Here is a 20,749-nt window from a genome sequence, read left to right as displayed (position 1 = left end):
TGGTCTGGTGTCTGCTCACCCCCCCTCACCCCTCCCTCCCAAAGGGTGCATACAGCAGTAATGCAAGGCTATCTCTGAATGACCTAGGTACATTCCAAGCTCTAGTACAAATACACATTCCAATGACATACAAACATTCCACATTCTATAGTAAAAATACCAACCATGGAAAATAGCCCAGTTACTACAACCCCCGTTTAATTTTCAAAATCTTCCTCTTTGTAGTGTCGATATGTTGGCATGTAGAGAGGTGGGGCTGGCTTTCAGGATTCTCCTGCTTTGTTCCTGTTGTAAGATAACAGCACCTCAATTGCAATGACTGGGAGGAGGGGGTAATTAATTATCTCTGTCTTAGACAGGACCTAAAAACCGAAAAATGAATAAATAAGTCTGCGTTTAGTTGCACGTTTATTATTAGCAAATTTTTTATCCATATTTATAAGGTGCTGACTCGAGGCTGTTGGTGGATGAAGTCACAGCTGAGGCCACAGTAAAATAAGAGAAAGTCTGCATTGTTGTGCAGCACAAATATCACAACGTTGTAAATATGTATTCTATACCTGCATTAACCTAATTTTGCCACGTCTTATCTTATTTTTTACTTTTTTAATCATCCTGATTGTACTTGTAACTTGCTAGCGTGTAATCGCCTTATGTAACGTACTTGGTTCTATTGTAAAGTTTTCCTTTGTCCGCTGGTTCTATTGTGAAGTTTACCTTTGTCCATGCTATTTAAAACTGTATTAAATAAACAAATAAAGAAACAGATCGGGTACAACAGAGAGCCTGGCAGAGGGACTCGAACAGCACTGCCCCAGACGTATTTAGATAGCAGGGTTATCTCGGCTCGGCTCTGCGTGCAGCTGCTTCTGCCTGAACCAGAGGAAGGGGCTGAGGTTTGCTCTCCCTGATTGGGCGGCCCTCCGGAAGAGCCGTTCGAGCTACCCAATAGGGCACTGCTCCGAAGACAGCTGAAGAGCAATGGAAACGGGTTTTCGTTGAGACCCGAAATATTTCACAACACAGGTATGTAACCGGGATAATACGACCGATTACGTTTTTTTATTTAAAAAAATATAAATTATTTCAGTAAAAGAAAATAATCGTCTGGTGCTAGTCTTCCCACTGCATGTAGTCTCCTGCTCTAATTTCATGGGTGCGATAGTCTTTTTACTGTGTCCATGTAACCTAGGACTCGTACACAGTTTAGAGGAGGAGATGAGGGAGTGCAGTTTCACATACAGGCAAGTAAAATAGCTTACTTACCATGACTACTACTCCCCCGGCAAGTTTCTAAACAACACAACTCTCCGTTGCGCTTATAAAAGTAAAAGAGGATGTATCCCTTTCTTCGATCCGCAGAGTTAAGAGTGGCGTTGAAAGGCAGGAAAGGAAAGTTTTGACTTGAAAAAGAACAGGCTTCCGCAGTAATGGTGAAAGCCACCAGACGTCCAGGATTTGCTCTGAGTGTCATTTATGTATTTTTCGAAGATTAGTGGTTATGCAGATAGATATCAAATAGTCGGGCACATTCTCGTATATCCACCGAGCTCTCGTGTTGCCAGGTCCACACATGAGTAGCTCAGTACAACTTGTTTTGTGTTCCGAGATTTGCAGTTCTGATTTTACAAATCCCAGAATGCAAGAGAAAGAGATGTGACTGCCCCTAAACCATGGACCTGGTAAACTTAAGAGTTCTATCTTAATGCCCCCTCAGGTTGTGTTTTTCAGAAGAGAATTGTTTTTAAAAAGTAATTTACATTAGGTCGCCACAAAAGGTGAATGTGATGGTGTCATCACTCTGTCGGACTTGGGTGCATTGAGAAAGTTGTGCTATTCCAGCAGACATTTGTATAATTGTCCACGTAATGTTGCCAGGTTCTAGTTTAGCATTTCTCAGGACTTTTTTCAATGTCTTCAAGAGGCACTTGACTTCCCATTGGCTTGGGGGCATTGAGGTATGATCTAAGGGAGTCTGACTGTAATGAATGAAGCAAACTCATTGTTTTGGAATAGGGCCGTTATGCCTTCAGATCTCCGTCGAAATACCAGGTGCTGCCAGCATCTTGTTTAGCCTGGGTGTTTCCTTACCTGCAGATGTCAAATGTACTAGCGCAATCTGGGGTATTTGAAATGTATGACGTAATTGGAGCGGGGTGGGGGGGGGATGAGGGGTGGGGGGAGCAAGAAAAGTTACCACAGATGCAAGACACTGAAGATGGGGGATCTTTTCTTAGCCAATTTGCTTGTTGCTTTCTAATTCAGCCATACAGCAAACTTTTCACCTGCTGGTATCCCCCGTCAGTGAGTTTCAGAATGCCTGAAACCAAGGTTGCAGTGATGCCATTATGGCAACTATTAGGAGCACACAATGATCCTTTCCTCATATTAAGATAGTTCACTTCACGCATTGTATGATGCCGTTCGCACTCATGGCTTCCTCCCTGCGGTTACACTACCCTATAAGGATGTTCTGACGTTCATTCTTCACTGTAGCCGTCTTGGTAATTGAGAGGTAATCGTCCTACGGAGTCCTCACCACCATGCCTTCCATGCTTTGCTTCCATTTCAGTGAGTCAACAATCACAACCAGATAATTTTTCTCAATCTCAGTCACTTAGGCAGACTCTTTAGCGGTTTTTTTTTTTGTGATGGTTCAAGAGGTAATCTATTGATTTGCTCATTCCAGGCCTATAAACCTGTGGCATTGCCGCACAGGAATGTGGAACATAGGGGGACTGACTGACTGACATGTACCAGTATTGAATTGGAATGGTGGGGAAAGGGAATTCAGTGGAATGACAGCCGAGGGTCAGTTGGTGGGTATACGCAAAAGCAAAGGGCGTTGTAAAGTGGAGCCGCACACGGGTGAAGGAGTAATTTCTTTATTCCAGAAAAAGAAGCACTGGTGCAGCAAGAAGGGGAGACCCTTCATCCATCGTCCAGCTCCTAACGTCCGCTGCCAGCTATCTCGATAAAATCACTGACTTGGGCTAGGAGCTGGGTGCGGAGCATGGAACACACACATGCATTAAATAGCATACATTAGAAAGGTAAACACAACACATATTTCCCCTTAAAATAACAAAAGAAAAAAACAACCGAATAGAGAAAATCATTTTTTACATACTTCATCACAAATGAAATCTGACATCCATTTGGGTTTGTTGCGTACACGCTTGTCACGCCCCTCAGTGCGCTCGCCTTCTCCACCAACCACACCACCAGAACTAACATCCATGCTTTGCTCCTCCACAGCATAGCCACTGTCAACGACTTCATCACCCCTGGTACCTGCAGTATCCACATTATTAATGGTGGCATGATCACTCAGCCCTGCATCATCAGCACGCATGTCCCACTCTGAATGAGCATTCCGAGACATATTATTGCAACCTCTGTTTCCATTTCCCACAGAATTCAAACCATTGTGAAAAACAGCAACACGTCTCAAATTCTAGACTTTACCAACACTCAATTGCACAGCATTTCTCAAAACTTACGTGGCTCTCAAGGGTTCCGAAAATTGGCGCTCACTCTTCCTCACCTTCCTAGATTTTTTAATTTTGACCCAACAACAGATATTGATGGTAGCGCCCTTTGAACCTTGTTTACTATCAAACATCTCCTTATACTTCTTGGGCTTCTTCAAAATTCTGGATCTCACAACATCCACGGGCACAGTACTGACTGCAGCTTCTGACATCCACTCAGGGTTACACTTGGTTCTTGCACCACAACCTTTCATAACCTCAAAAGGGCACACTTCTAAGGCATCATGCGGTGTAGTTCTGTACATCCAAAAGGTCCGGAAAACTTGAATCTTCCACTTGCTGCTGTTCTTGACAGCCATTTTAATTGCATTCTTCAGCATCCTGCGGATTCTCTCTATCATGTTATTACTGCTGGGATTATATAGGGAAGTTGTCCTGTGCTTGATCCCTACTCTGTCAAAATACTCCTTTGAGAGATTAGATACAAATTGAATACCATTGTCAGACACCATTCGTGCAGGCAGGCCTTCCTCAATGAACACATTGTCGAGAAATTCCAAAACTTCCTCAGAAGTATTCTTGTTCACAATTTTGATAACAGGCCACCTTGAAAAAACGTCAATGAGAGCAATAATATACTTTGTCTCAGCACCAATGGGTCCCATAATATCTACAGCCACAGTGTGCCATGGTTTGATGGGCACTATTGATTCACACATGTTACGTCTCTAATGACTAGGGACTTGTCAGAATTAGCACACCATACGCATTCCGCACAATCCTTTCGATGAATACATCCATCCCAGGTCATCAATACCATTGGTTTACTCTCTGTTTAGTCCTGACGATTACACAATGTTCCTCCTGTCACAGTTTAACAATATCTGATCTCAAAGAGGAAGGAGGAACAATTTTATCACCTCTATGGATGGACCCTTTGATAACGAAATGTTCGTGTCGAAATTCCCCAAAATATTTTAAAACATCCAGCACACCTGAGTTTCTTGGCCAACCACGTTCAACAAACCCCAACAGACTTTGTAAATCTTTGCCCAAGTTGTAAAGTCTCTTCCATTCCTTCTCATTTACATTATGCAACCCTTGATCATGAATTAAAGCAATCTGTTCGTAATTCCAGTTGCAACCATCACACTCTTGCAGATCAACAGGTAACTTTGACAAAAAGTCAGCAATAATATTTTTCTTCCCAGGAATGTATGCAACTTTGTAAATAAAGTCTTGCAAACGACTAGACATTCTCGCAATCTTGGCAAAGGCATTAAAAAGTCCTTCTGTGGTTAGCAATTTAACTGAGGGTTTGTGTTCAGTACGTACTTCACACGGTTTCCCCCACTGTCAATAACTGAGAATTTCTCCTTGGTGGGAGATAAGGCATGGGAGGCGTATGCTATAAAGGCTTCCTTACCATTAGCACTTATCTGGGACAAAATTCCACCCAGCCCCTTATTACTGGCGTCAACTGTAACAACATTGTCCAGCTCAGGGTCAAACCCTTTGAGAGCAGGAGCCTGAACAGTTGCATTCCTAATATCCTCAATCTCCTGTTGGCACTCCTCACCCAATAGAAATTTCACTCTGCTCTTAAGTTGCCTAATGCAAAAACTTTGCTAGAGAAATCCCTGACAAATTTTGAATAAAACACCACAAGTCCTAGGAACGATCTGACCTCTCTATTCTATGGACAGTGAGCATCGGGAATAGCATCTAACAAAGAAGGCTTGGGGGAAACGCCATCACCCTAAGAACATGGCCTAAATATGTAACGGACTTCACTAGAAACTTGCTCTTAGAATGTTCTACACTCAACCCCTTAGTTTTCAAAATTCCCAGAACTTCCTCCAAAATTTTATCGTGTTCCTGCCTGTCTCCACCAAAAACAAGGATATCATTCTGGAAACACTTTACATTCTTGCACTTACCAAAAAGTTGGTACATGCGCCTTTGAAAAATAGCATCAGATGCTAAGCCAAAAGGAAGCCTCTCGTACTGGAAGCTTCCAAAAGACGTAATGAATGCTGTAAACTGTTTACTCTCCTTAGCCAAAGAAATCTGATGATAAGCTGCAGATAAGCCAATGGACGAAAACCATTTGGCATTTTTGACAAGGGACAACATCTCAGAGATTTTGGGGAGTGGAAACTTGTCCACTACGATATTATTGAGATGCCTTAAGTCAATGCACAATCTCAGTTTACCATTACTACGCCTGGCTACAACAATTGGAGAAATCCATTCAGCAGATTTGATGGGCTCAATAATATCAGCCTTGACTAGCCTCTCTAACTCCTTCTCCACATCCTCCCGAAGTAAAACGGGAATGTGTCTTACCTTGTGCACCTTAGGAAATGCATCCGGTTTTAAAACAATGACATGCTCAAAGTCATTGAGATTTTCAAGTTCACCACTAAAAACGTTCTGGAACTTCCTCAAAATTATTGCAAAATAACTCACTAGCATTTAAAACCATTACAGGATTAGGGCTATTAGGGTTTAGAATTATATCTAAATTCCCTTAATCTTTCCAACCCAAAAGAGCAAGCCCTTTTTTAGGTACCTAGAACTTGCTGATCGCCTGATCGCCTCCCTGTTTTTAAACCTGAAGACTAGTGACATGTAACCTACCATGTCTATCTTTTCTCTGTAAAACCCCTCCGGGCGAATGTCTGGTTCCAGCAGTCTATCACCTAAACACTTAACAAAAAAAGACTGCCTGGTTTCCTCATCCAAAATAGTGTAGGGGGAACCAGGGTCTGCACACATTTGTACTATAACTCCCTCAATGGACATGGAACACAGAGGTTTCTTTCTGCACGAGTCACCATTGTAATTGATGTTTAAAATAAAATTATTTGGAAACAAGGTCCTGCCTCCCAATACTCCACTCCCTTATACTAAGTTTTTTGATTTTGGACTCTTCATCACTTGAACTACTTTCTGTATCATCCGCACATTTCACTCACCTTTTCCTTCTGCAAACCTTAGCGAAATTGCCAGCAACCCGCAACTAGAACATTTCTGCTTGATAGCAGAACAGGATTTACTAGAAGCTATGAGTGACGACTATCGCAGTGGAAACACCTCAAATTAGCCCTCCTGATGAAATCTTGGTTTTTAACTATCTCTTTCTTGGGCTTGATTGCACCTTTAGTTTTAATTTTGCTAACAACTTCAACTGGAATTTCTTTAGCTTCTTGTTTGAGCATTTCAGCCTTCCTAACAATGTTTAAAATATCTTTTAAATCAGCGTCACCATTTATCCATAACCTCTCCTGGATAACAGGATCTTTTGTATGCATCACAACTTGATCTCTGATAAATTGATGCAGTAATTGATCAAATTAGCAGTCCGCAGCTAATTTCCTCAAAGCTGAGACAATCTCATCCACAGTTTCATTTTCCTCTTCCTTCCTATGGAAACATTTATATTCGAGAATACCAATGCACACTTTTGGTGCAAAATAATTATCAAAATCATTCATAATGGCATCAAAGACATTTACATCACCACCCTCTAAAGCTTTAGTGTTCTCCTCATAAGCTTTCACACCACCTGGACCCACTTAATACAATAAAATCCTTTTTTTTCTTTCAGATGTCATCTTCCCATCTTCATCGATCAGGTGTCATCTTCCCATCTTCGTCGATGGTGTAAACAAAATTCAAAAAGTAGGCCTTCCACTCACTCCACTTCTTGCAGGGGTTCACTACAGCAGGCCAGAATGCATGGGGTGGTTGCCGAGAACATTTTTGACTAGCCATGACAACAAAAGGTCAACAGTGTACTTACTTCACCTGAAAGGACTAGTTTGGTGTGTACTTTACCATTTATAGATGGTATGAATTATAGCAGGAATAAATTGCCACTAATCAAAACAAGTACATAGAGAGAGGGGTCCCAGTACACATTGTATTTAAGGAAAAGAAGATAAGAAAAAATATATACAAGAAAGATCCATATATTTAGAAGGTACACTGTTATTTAATCACAGTGTTCCTGCAAGTACAATATATCACACAGACATTTCATCATATATTAAGAAATCATTGTGCCCCAAAAAGTGAGGGAGAAGCAAGGGAGTGTGTGAAAAAATACGTGCAAAGATTCGGGAGGGTTTGAAGGGTAAAGGTGCTAGTCGCAAGATCAAATCTTTATAAACAATAAATACTGGCTTAGTTGTAGAGCCAGATGAGAAAAAACAACGAATGTTCATTAAGTATCAGGCAAAACCATGCTCCATGCGCCTATGTGGTTGTCCTCAGATAGTGGCGCAAGCTGGTACAAGGGTAGGTTGTCGATGTTTTCACCCCAAATACAAAGCTAGGTGTCCTTATAACCTTAGAGGGGTGTCTTCATCAGGACTGTGGTGGTGTAGCGGGGCAGGGTTACTTTGAATAATGAGGTGAAATGAGTGAATAAATAAAGGGCATGCGAAAGAGTGAATTAAAAATCGCGGAAGTTGCCGGAGAACAGCATTTACCGTGAATAGTACATGGATGGTTGGGCCAGCCGGCTCCAATCCAGGGAGAACGAGACAACCTGAAAAACATTACAAAAATGGGCGCATAAGCTCCAGAGAAGGTGGGCCTCGTGTACATAAATTGAGGGCAGACAAGATTAATTGTTGCCGCCATTAGCACATCCCCTTTATTTATTCACTCATTTCACCTCATTATTCCAGGTAACCCTGCCCCGCTACACCACCCCAGTCCTGATGAAGACCCCCCTCTAAGGTTCTAAGGACACCTACATACATAAAAGATCGTAATTAAAAGAAATTTATATATTAAAAAATACGGTATCACTCATAAATACTTCATCAATAAAAGCTCACTAGAAAATACCTTTTGAGGTGTTAAAATCAAATAATGGCTCAGATTTCTCATTCTATGTCTCTTATTAATGACCAGTCTCCAACAGTACTGCTACGGCTTTCCTAAATTTCATAAAGCGAGCCACCAGTTGTAAAGAGCCCCCATAGCATGTATATACCACTCCTTGGCAGTTCCGGATGTTTAAAATGCGCCAGATTGGTTGTAGCCCAAATTTTTCTTCGCAGATTCAATACCCTGCCGATATAGAGCGCATGGGTCAAGGATTCCTCCCCCTTGGTGTAAAGGCAACATTGCCTATTCTCTCCTCGACGTTCCTCTGCCGGTTCCATTATGCCCTCAGCGGGACTAAGCCAAAGCACAAACCAATTAACTGGCACTTCATTATCAAGTTGGGCGGGCGAGAAGAGATAGGATGGCAGAGATCTGCAATCATAGAGTGTTGCGGCCCAACTGCTTTGCCCCCGTTTTTTCACTGATTGTGCATCATGTTCTGTTGATATTTCCTTTGCTTGTTTTGTCAGTAGCTTAGCCACCACAGGGGTAGGTATTCACTGTATTACCAGGGCCTCGACAGCATGCATTAAAAACCTGTACCAATTTCTTGCTGGATTATTTATTAATGGTCAAATGTAGCTTTTTTAGCGAACATTCCTGGGCTGCTTAGTTTTACAGCAGTAGGCTATAAAGCTCGCTTTTAATAACAATTGCTGTGATGTCAACCTAAATTGGAAATGGATTTAAGCATGTGAGGTACAATTCGGCAACAGGAATACTTTAGGATGACCAGATGGTTACGCTCTGTCCAGCTAGGTTGCCATTCTGTCTCTGAATGTCATTGCCCTGTAGGCTATAGTAGAGAGAAATTTGCAGCCTATGACCTTGAGAAGGGGGGATATGTTTGGTGTGCTCATTGATTTTTTTCACCTTAGATCCTGCCTCCCCTGACAACTACAGACCTATCTCCAACATCCCTCTCCTAGCTAAAGTGCTGGAAAAATGTGTACAGCAACAGCTAAGTCGACACATCTCCAACTTCCACCTTCTAGATGACTTGCAATCTGGTTTCAGACCTGGGCACAGCACGGAAACCACACTCCTTCACATTGTGGATGATGCCCTTCAATCCCTTGACCAAGGCAAAACCTGTCTCTTGATCCTCCTTGACCTATCCTCTGCTTTTGACACGGTTAACCATGAAATTCTCCTGAATCGCCTCAAACTTAGGATGGACCTGGATGGCACTGTTCTGGCTTACTTCCGATACTTCCTCCAGAACCGCTCGCAGAGAGTCCTGATCAACGGCAACCTATCTGCCTCCTCTCCGATCACAGTTGGTGTCCCCCAAGGATCAACCTTATCCCCTACCCTCTTCAATCTGTACCTCGAACCACTCTCAGAGGTGCTGCGCACCGCCAATGTCTCCTACCACATGTATGCCGACGACACACAGCTCTACATCAACATCTCTTCTCCAGAGAATATCCATTTCCTGAATGAGGCCTTGAAACTAACTGTTCACTGGCTCACAGCCAACCAGCTTAAACTCAACGCTAACAAAACAGAGTTCCTCTTAATCTCTCCACCCAATGCCAATACAGACATTCAAGTGTGGACCAGGGCTAACACAGCGCTAAACTGCTCTCCTACCATTGTGGACTCTGCTAAATCCCTGGGAATTACCTTAGACGGCAACCTGAACATGCAGGGCCACATCAACGCAATGGCCAAAGCCGCCATATTTCACCTGAACCGACATTAGGACCGACATGGGTCATCAGTACGAGACTCTCGCTGCCAAGATTGATACGGTGGCGATTGAGGTTAACCTCCATAAGAACCGATTTGGGCAAGACAAATGAACGAGTCAAATCTCTTGATGTCAAAACTGCCAGCTTGATTACCGATGTCTCGGACCTTCAGGCTGAGGTCCGCACGCTCCGTACAGCCAACGACCAGTTTTCCCGCCGTTTGGAGGATTTTGAGGGCCGGGCCAGGCGCAATAACGTTCGCATTGTGGGGGTTCCGGAGACCCCGCAGGATGTCTCCACGGACCTTCTGGTGGAAGATCTGGTCCTTAAACATCTCATGCCTAAGGGCCTCATTAACTTTTTCACGGTGGAACGGGCCCATAGAGTTCCCGGTGGAAAGCCCAAGCTGGGGGCCGCACCCAGACCTATTATCGCCAGGATTTTCAATTTCCGTGACCGTGATGCTATCTTGCAAGCTTCTAGGACCATAGGCCCCATCAAATTCGACAATGCCTCGGTCAGTTTTTACCCGGACTTCTCCCAGGCAGTCCAGAAACAGCGCATGGGTTTCACCGGGGTGAAGAGACGACTCAGGGACATTGGACTGAAATACGCTATGCTTTTTCCTGCCCGGTTGAGGATTGAGTATGAGGAGCGGACCTTCTTCTTTGATCGCCCTGACGTGGCTAGTGACTGGTTGGACTCTTTGCCATCGCATCGTGCGTACTCCAGGTGCAGAGGGAGGCCCAGCGGAGCAGGAGGAGTGAGTCTGCGGCGGCGAACTGATTATTATGGACTCCTATCAGTGGCCTTTCATAGACTTACTATTACTGTGGGTACCCGGGGGTGGGGGGCTTCGGGTTTCCTCTTCCTCCTCGGGGGACTTTTTCTCTCTTTTCGTAGGTTAGTTTCATGGGGCGACTGGCACACTGCAAGTTGGGGTGGCTTTTTGGTCTGATGCAGGGGTGCAGGGTGGGGGGGTGTGTTTTTCGGGGTTCCCGAGGGGTGGTGGGGGGGTTCTTCTCTTTTTGTTTTGATCGAGGCTGCTATATTTTCCATTGTCGATTCTGTGGGGTTCCTTCCGTGCATGGGGGGCTGGGTGTTCGATGCCGGGATGGGGGGGGGGGGAGCTTAGGTTGCTGAGTTGGAATGTAAACGGTCTGGGAGATAGAATAAAGCGAGGTATCGTCCTGCAATACTTGAAACATTATACCCCAGATGTGATTTTGCTTCAAGAAACACACTTGGTGGGCAATGCCTGTCGTGCACTAAATAGACGTGGTTACCGTATGATAGCTCACTCGGGATTCACCTCCGGCTCGAGAGGGGTGAGGGTTCTGGTACGTGCCTCCCGCTGGAAATAGATGACGTTGCATTGGATGACAGGGGCCGCTATGCGGCCGTTACGGGGCGGTGGGAAGGGAAAACTGTCTCCTTTTTGTCTGTTTATGTCCCCCCCTGGCCTGCAATCTGTCACGTTTGCTGATCTGGGTGATGTGATCCTTGGGCTTCCTGGCGACATGTTGGTGGTGGGCGGCGACTTTAATTCAGTGGTTAGTGGTGAGGTGGATCGTAGCCCCCCCAGGACTCTGCCTGCTGCGCAGGTCTGGCTAGGGAAGCTGCTGGATATGTTGGGACTCGCTGACTGCTGGCGGCAATTACATCCGGTCAGCTCCAGTACACCTTCTACTCGGGTGCACACAAAAGCCTCTTGCGTCTAGATTATATTCTTATGCCAGCTGCACAGATGGTTTCTGTTCGGGAGGTTAGGCATTTGGCCAGGGGAATCTCTGATCACTCTCCGCTTCTGCTGACGATTAATGTGCAGCTCGGCAACGAGAGTCGAGTTGCCCCTATTAACCCCTGGCACCTCCGTAATCCTACAGTTAGATCAGAGTTAGTGAAATGTATGGATTACTATTTCGCTGAGAATGATGGATCGGTTTCCTCCCCAGTTATATTGTGGGAGGCCTATAAGCCGGTGATTCGCGGCCAGGCCTTGTCCCTCATTGCCAGCGAAAAGAAACGTAGAAATGTCGCTGTTGTGGAATTGGAAAATGAGATCACCGCTTTGGAAGATCAGGTTGGGACTGGGGACAATGCGGAGGTGCTGCATTCTCTTGCCCTGAAACAATTTGATTATAAAACCTTGGTCACTGAAGCCGCTAGGGCGATGCACCGTGAGCAACAGGGACGCCTGTATGATGTGGGTGATAAGGCGGGAAAGTTGATTGCATGGCTGGATAAAAGGGATAGATTGAACAGAGTGGTGCCTGTTGTTGAGAATGTGGATGGTGTTGGAGTGGTGGACCCGGTTGACATAGTCCGTACATTTGCCCGTCATTTTCAGGTGGTGTATGCGCCGGTCTCCGATCTGCCGGAAGAGAACTCGCGCCTATTGCTCCGAGATATCGCGCTGCCTGTTCTTTCAGATTCTGACATGGAGCTTATGGAGGCGGATTTCTCTACTGATGAAGTAGCGCTCGCTATCCGTTCACTTCGGTCCGGTAAGGCTTCGGGCCCCAATGGTATACCGGTAGAACTGTATAAACTTTGCCCAGACAAAATGGCGCCGTATCTCCGTAAGATGTTTTTATCATCGCGAGATCTTGGCTCTCTTCCCCGTGATCAGAGACTCTCATCCATTGTTGCCATTCATAAAGATGGAAAGCCCGTGACCAATGCTCCTCGTACCGGCCGATTTCGCTTTTAAACGTTGAGCCCAAGATTCTTGCTAAATTATTGGCGAATCGGCTGATTACGGTGATAGCAGACTTGATCCATCCGGATCAGTCTGGGTTTATACCCCACCGAAATACCGCGCTCAACCTGCGTCGTCTTCACGGCGTCTTGGCGAGGGCGGGGCCTCTTCGGGAACCGGCCATTTTGGTTTCCCTTGATGCCTCGATGGCCTTCGACACGATCGAATGGCCGTATTTGTGGGCTGCTCTCGCCGAATTCGGGTTCGGCCCTAAATTCATTGGCTGGGTTAAACTTTTGTATGAATAGCCGATGGCACAGGTGGTGGTTAACGGTAGGGTTTCTGAGCCCTTTTTCCTTGGACGGGGAACACGACAGGGTTGTCCCTTGTCGCCGCTTCTCTTCGCTCTTGCCCATGAGCCCCTGGCTGCATGGTTGCGCTGGGAACCATCGCTTAAGGGCATACGCTGGTCAGCTGATTTCGAGGATCGTATTTCACTCTATGCGGATGATATATTGTTGTACATCACCTCCCCTCGTAAGTCGTTGAACGTTCTGTTTGATGTGCTGCGTTCCTTTGGGAGGAACTCCGGTCTGGTTATTAATTGGGCTAAATCCTGTATTTATCCACTCACGGAGTATGAGCTCCTTCTTCCTCGCCAATGTCCCATACCGGTCTCTAGTGACGGCTTTAAGTACTTGGGGATCTACATTTCACTGGACCCCAAGACCCGCTATGAGCGGAATTTGCTGCCACCGCTCTCTCGACTACGCTCGGATGTTGCGGCGTGGTGTGGCCTGCCACTGTCCCCTTTGGGTAGGGCGGCCCTTTTCAAGATGATGTCTCTCCCCCGCTTTTTGTATGCCATTCAAAATACACTTGACTTGGTACCTGCTAGCTACTTCCAAGAGATCGAGGGCTTGCAGAGGCGGTTGGTTTGGGGTGGGCGGTCACGCATCGCCCTGGCAAAATTTACGTTGCCTTGGTACGATGGGGGTATCGCACTGCCCGACATTAAGCGCTACTATTGGGCTTCCCAATTGAGTGCTGTGAATCACGCCATGTATGGGCCCGTCCCTAATCCAGCTTTTGAGATGGACAGGTGGCAACTCCCTGGCGGAGATTACAATCGAGCACTCTATTCCAGAGCCGGCCGCAAACGTCTCACGGGCCCTACGGCGGTTGCAGTACGGGTGTGGGGAAACGCGACCGCTGCCACTGGTTGGACGGGTAGGTTGACGAAGTCTACCCCATTGTATGCCTCGGAAGCGCTAGGTAGTCTATGGAAATCGAAGGGCTTTACCAGCTGGGACCTCATTGGTATCAGCAGGGTGGGTGATCTTTGGGCCAAGGGTGCAGTTAAACCCTTTGAGGCGTTGCAGCGAGAATTTGCATTGAGTGATAGAGAGTATTTCCGGTACCTCCAGGTCCGGCATGCGATTAACTCGGTCCTTCTGTCTGACGCCTCTCTTCCGGAGGCATCCCCTCTTGAGGATAGGGTGCTTGATGGATATGTACCCGATAGCACTATCTCTCTCATCTACAAGAAACTTATCAATGATCGTTCGGATCTCCTTGTGCAGTTGCAAGCTCTCTGGGCCCTGGACGGATTAGAACTAGATGACGAAGATTGGCAGGCGGCGATTTCATCTCCTAAGGAGGTGGTGATTCCGGCGCGTCTCAGATTGGTGCAACTAAAAATCTTGCATCGGGCATATGTCACGGGCCCACGACTGATACACATGGGTTTCTCTGAGGATGGGTTATGTAGGCGTAGATGTGGGAATCTGGCTACTTTTTTGCATATCCTCTGGGAGTGCCCGGAGGTGGCGACATTCTGGCGCCGAGTGCATGTGGTTATGGGTGAAGTGACGGGAGTAGTGTTATTGCCTGAGGCCAGGCGTTGTTTGTTGAATGTCTGGGAACCGACTGATTGCACTGTTGCTCAGACTCAATGGGTCACATTGGGTAATATGGTTGCTAAACGTGATATCGCCCAGTTATGGGGTTCCCCGAGGCCACCAACACTCCTGCGCTGGGAAGAAAATATGGACTGGTCGATGTTCAGGGAGAAAGTTGTGTATGTTTCCCACGCCAGGCCCAAGAAATGGGGTAGGATATGGGCACAATGGAATGCATACCGAGGTGACATTTGTACCCCCCCTTTCACCGACCAACCGGACGCGTTCCATCTTCCTTGATCGTGTGTTCCATGTACTCGGCTTTTTTGGTAGCATTGTGTTAGTTACTGCCGAGCTTCCCCCCCCCGCCCTCCCTGATATTTCTCCTCAATCTCATCAATATGTGTCTATTTATCCACCTCCCATTGCCGTAGGGAACTGCCAGTTTTATGCCTAGCCTTGCCTCGGTCTTCTCTTCTGTGTTTTTCGTTTGGGGTTTATTTAATTAAACTATAAAATGTGAAACCTTTCCGGGATCCTAGTTATACCGCAGGCCTGTACGTACTCACGAAACATTGCTGCCGTACCCCCGGGTTGTCGGCTGATTAGCTGTGTAATTTGTTGTTGATGGTACTATGCTTGACTGACCGGCCTCCGTGGTTGTGGGTCTGTAACTGTCCTTTCTTTACACAATAAAGGTTTTAAAAAAAAAAATTCAAAAAAAAAATACTCTCTTTTTGAATTTTAACAAACACTGATGGTTTTATATTTATAAGCAATTTTACAAATCTTTCATATATATATTTTTAATAGTGGTTTTTTATCCGGCTGGATTTGAAATAAAAATAAAAAAATGTTTTACACTGTTGATATTGTATGAAATGAATTTTGCTTTTTTTAAAGAAATATAAAACTATCTATTGTGTTTGTTAATGTACATATTTATAAAAATGCACTTTATATTTATTATTGGCCTAATTTGGCACATATTTAGTAGCACTTTAAGAAATTTGCACTAGACACATGGAGAGAAAAAAATTGCACCAGAGCACTTTTTTTGTGTATTTTAATAAGACGAATTTGGGTACAACAAGTTGATCTACATAATATCATGAGTTTAAAAATATTCATATACGATAAATATTGATCTCCACAGTGGAAAGATATAGATGTGTTTACAACATCCTGGATTTATCCAGCTAATAATTGTTTTAAACGACATTATTTGAATAACAGTATTGATACTGTCAGATGACTTTTTATCAAGATGATTGTACGTTTATAATAAGTACCATATTTATCAATATATGTTAATGCATTTTAGGCAGAAAGTTTAACTCGTACAACAGGTACGCGTCATAGTCTGGTGTCACTATCCATGATCACATAACCTGAATGACCACCTGTGAAGGGGCGTGCACTGTGTTAAGCACTAAAATAAAAAGTGTAAGCTACCACCCATATAGCTGAATGTGATCAAGGGCTCTTGAAGCCCGAAACGCGTCTTGCTGGCTATGGAAGAACAAAAATAAAACTTTACCTTGCCTGAAAATGCTGTGGTCTGTCTGAGTTCCTGCTTCGCCGTCCAAACGGAAGTGGTTGGAATTGCTGGTATATATATATATATATATATATATATATATATATCTCTCGAAAAATCCAAAAAATGGTACTAGTCCTCCTGGACTAGTACCTTAAAAAATGTCCTCGACCTACTTGACCTCCGTCTCTGAAAGCGGAGCAAATGTGACAAGATAACAAGATTTAAAGGCATCTTTATTGCTAATTAACTTTGTGAGCAATAAAAATGCCTTTAAATCTTGTTATCTTGTCACATTTGCTCCGTTTTAACAGACATTGGCCAAAAGTTGGTTTGCTTTCCTACTCGCCAGAAAGGGCGAGTCGGACCTAAAAACAGCTCGACCTGGTTAAATTTAACTCGACTATGCAAGCGGTTGAGTGGAATTTTCGAGCCCTGATATATTTTCTCGGTTGAGAGCGGCTGCCAGCTTCTCGGGAGTGGGTCAGTGCACGGAAGCAACCTACTTCCGTAAATTGCATAAACCAACAGACGACTCTCCCGCTTCCCATCGGCGGTTAGAGAGACACGGACCACTGGAAGGTATGGCTCAAGTTGTTCTTTATTCCTCAATGATGCGTTTTGGACTTCACCAGTCCTTGATCACATACAAAGTGAATGAAGTTCGCCATTTTTAAATTGAGTTGCTACACCACGTGATTAATAAACATAGAAAAAATACTATTCACCTCTTGAGCATTTCATTCAGTTTGAAGTCTGTTTTTCACATCTGGTCATATAGTATATGCAAACATCATCAATATAACAGTAAAATACAATAAGATGATATACTATGAATAAATATATAAATAAATATATATAAATATTAAAATAAATGCATAAATATTGTAATTCACCTTCCATAAATAATGTTGCTAAGTCTGTGATAAAACCATGAATACACGTAGGTTAAAAACATAGTATTAATATCTGCATGTGCAAAATCACAAAATACTAAGCACTGTCTAATTGACCCCGATTGAATGCTTTTAATCAACACCAAAAGCGTAAGACAGTGCCAGACTAGACCATACTAGATCTTACTAGTAACCAAACTGTTAAGATAAAGAAATGCCTCAATACCATCTATTGTGTGATAAGCATACAAGATACTAGTATGTATCTGTATGTCTCATAAAGAAAAGTGCAAGTGCTACCTAAAAAAGTATGAAACTCTAGTGCATACGTAGTGTGAATAATTATAAAATTGCTGAGAAGCGTGGAATTTTCATCATGGTCTGCTTAAATGCAAGTGCAAGCGTAGGTATTCTAATGCCCCTATCATAGGGTGGGAGAGCGCAATGTTGCTGAGTAGGAAGCGTAAAGGGGAACAGGGATGCGGGGATACAGTACATGATAATGCAATTGGAGCTAAAATTGAACAGTCAATGGCCATCTATTATTAAAAGTAATGAAGGTCCTCAGTGTTATTGAGGCCATTTGGCACCTTGCTGTCTAATTCCAAAATTGTAGTTGATTCCAATTTGCGTAACATTTTCTCCCTGTCACCTCCTTGACGCGGTTTTGGTACAGCTTTAATGACTTAATATCGCAGACAATTGAGATCATTATTATGTTCTGCTTTAAGATGTCATGCCACAGGATACATCGGGTCACTATTTACAATTGTACGCAGATGCTGTAATATTCTGACATGCACCGTAGTTTAGTGCTGTCCACATATCGTAAGCCACAGGTGCATGTCAGAACGTAGACAGCAAAGTCAGTCCTACATCCAAAGTTGCCCTTGATTGCAATTGCCGATGGGCTAAATGAAGTAAGATAAACCGTTGTATTCACCCCAAACTTGCACGCCCGGCAGGAGGTGCATTTAAAAAACCCTCGTCTAGTTGTTAGTCATGTACTGGAGTTTGTTACTTCTGGACTACTTTTTGCAATCTGCGTGCGCATCGAGGGACCTTTTCTAAAGGTGATAGTCGGTTGGTCAGGAAGTTTTGGGGCTAATACACCATCCGTCATTATTATAGGCCAATTGTGCTTGACAATCAACCTGATTTTCCTTTCCTGCCTGTTGTATGTGGTGATAAGCCTAAGTGTTCCGTCTTCTGGAATTGATTCATTGTCCTTTTTGGGTTTGGGAAGAAGAGATTCCTTAGATTTCTTGCTTACCTTGTTCAGTGCTTCCTGTAACCTTTTTCATTGTACCCCCTCTTTCTAAATCTGTCGGAAGCTTCTTTGCAACATACTTTGAAGTCATCCTGATTGGTACAGATTCTTTTGAGCCTAGGTAGTTCTCCATAAGGAATGTTGTCTATGAGGTGTTTGGGTTCGGCACTGCTGGCATGCAGTGTAGAGTTGCCAGCAGTGACTTTTCTGTGTAGTGTAGTAGCAATTTGTCCATTCTTTACAAACACCTTAACATCCAAATATTCTATACTTTCATTGCTCATCTGGGAGGTAAAGGTTGACCGTATTCTGGTTGATCTTATGAACAAAATCTAAAGCACTTTTAACATTACCTCTCCATACAATAAAAATATTGTCAATGAACCTGAACCACATGGTTGTTGTACTCTATGGAGTGTATGCGTTTGAGGACCTGCTCCTCCCACCAGCCCACGTGTAAACACGCGTAGCTGGGAGAGAAGCAGGCCCCCATCGCAACACCCCTCTTCTGGACATATACATCATTGTTAAAGACAAAGAAATTATTGTCAAGACACAAAGCAATCAATTCCATCAACAATGTGTTATGTTTGTAACATTCAGCTGGTCTGGTGTCAAGAAAACCTTTCACCACGTTTAAATCAGTACTGTGTTGAGTGCTTGTGTACAGCGATTCTATATCTAAAGCTATGAACAGCAAATCCTCGGACCATCTGACTTCTTGTAGCTTTGTCAAAAAATCGCCAGTGTCCTTAATATATGTAGGGAGCTCCTTGACAAAGCTTTGTAGAAAATAATCCATGTACTCTGTCACATGTTCTCCCATGCTGCCTACAGCTGATAATATTGGTCTACCTGGTACGGGTGAACAGTTCTTATGGATTTTGGGAATGAAGCACAGTCTTGGTACAATAGGAAAATCCACTTTTAAATATTTGTACTCCTCCATTTTCCATTGTGCCAGGAGTTTCCTTAAATTTTGCTGGGCTTGATTGTATTGCCCATAGCTGGATTTTTCATAGCATTTTAAATCGTTAAAATGTCTGTGACCTTCAATAACATAATGTTTACGCGGCCAGATCACTATGTTCCCACCTTGATCAGATTTGGTGACTACTACTTCCTGATTATCGCTTAGTTTTTTCATCAAGTTATTATATAGTTTTTTCTGATGTGTTCTGGTTCGTTTTTTATGTTTAATCACATGATTCAATTTCTTTATTTCTCCTGTAACACATTCGTGAAAAATATCTATAGCGTCTTTAGGCATAGAGGGCACAAAAGTAGATTTAGATGTAAATGTGCTCATACATGCTCTTTGTTGTCTGAAACTGGCATCCCTTAATGTGTCTTGTGTAGATGGAATATCAGGCATTCTGTCATCTCTTTCTTCCTCATTGCCCAACCCATATAGAGTAGGCAGTGTCTGTACATCTGATGCCTGAAATGTCTTCATCAATGGATTGGTCATGACTTTTTTCTGTTGTGTCTCCTTTAAGCCTTCCTTAATTGCGAAGATTTTTTTTTATTTTAGTTTTCGAATAAAGCAGAAAACATCCACCCTGGTGCTTGTATAGTTAAAATCACTGACTGGACAAAAAGAGTCCCAATGCTAGCAGTTGTTTTTCCGCTTCTGACAGTACTATTGGGGAGAGGTTAATTATCGTGTTACCTTCTATTTTTTTGCACCAATGATTCTTTTTCTTTGGTTTTGTGCTTTCTCTTTTTGCGCCTTTCTCTTCTTTTGATTGTTCGTCTGATTCTCTTTGTTTCGGTTGATTCCGAGGTCTTATCGTTTGGCGGCGGTCTATGGCTAAAAAAATCCACCTCTTCCCCCAAATACAGTCTTCTCATATTTCTGCTTTCATCGAGACTGCTTACGGTGCCATTTTCTGATGCGGACTCGCTTATGAGTGATTCTCCTTCAGCACTAGTTAGCGTTGCGTCTTCGGCGTTCCTATAGCTTTGTGCTTGACTTGTTGTCGCAATTTAAAAATGGCGAACTTCATTCACTTTGTATGTGATAAAGGATTGGTGAAGTCTGAAACGCTTCATTGAGGAATAAAGAACAACTCGAACCATACCTTCCAGTGGTCCGTATCTGTCTAACCGCCGATTAGAAGCTAGAGAGTCGTCTGTTGTTTGTGTGTGTGTGTGTGTGTATATATATATATATATATATATTCTCATACTGATATAATAAAGAGAGAGCCCAAACCTTTGAGGCGGGTAATCTCTGGAACCACAGCACCAATCATAACACCCAATACAGCGTTGGAAAGGGCAGTTGCAGCAGAAGGACATAGGCTATGCAGAAGCCCAGCATATACTTTTAAAAGGTAAAA

General features: G+C 43.7%; 1 protein-coding gene across 2 annotated transcripts in view; it reads left to right on the top strand.

The window, feature by feature from the left end:
* The first annotated feature begins 896 nt into the window (after window positions 1–896).
* Window positions 897–20,749, top strand: part of SPATA6 (spermatogenesis associated 6) — a 373,911-nt gene continuing 354,058 nt past the window's right edge. Inside the window, exon 1 of one of the 2 annotated variants that reach the window (XM_086952403.1) lies at window positions 897–1,026. The gene's annotated coding sequence lies outside the window, so the exon portion shown is untranslated. Of the gene's footprint in view, window positions 1,027–1,175; window positions 1,245–20,749 lie in introns of those variants that run through there. The other variant, XM_086952404.1, reaches the window with a different exon arrangement.

Source organism: Lissotriton vulgaris, chromosome 1_1 (assembly GCF_964263255.1).
Source record: "Lissotriton vulgaris chromosome 1_1, aLisVul1.2, whole genome shotgun sequence".
In the NCBI taxonomy this organism is placed as follows: domain Eukaryota; kingdom Metazoa; phylum Chordata; class Amphibia; order Caudata; family Salamandridae; genus Lissotriton; species Lissotriton vulgaris.
This window is presented reverse-complemented; position numbering and strand designations above follow the sequence as displayed.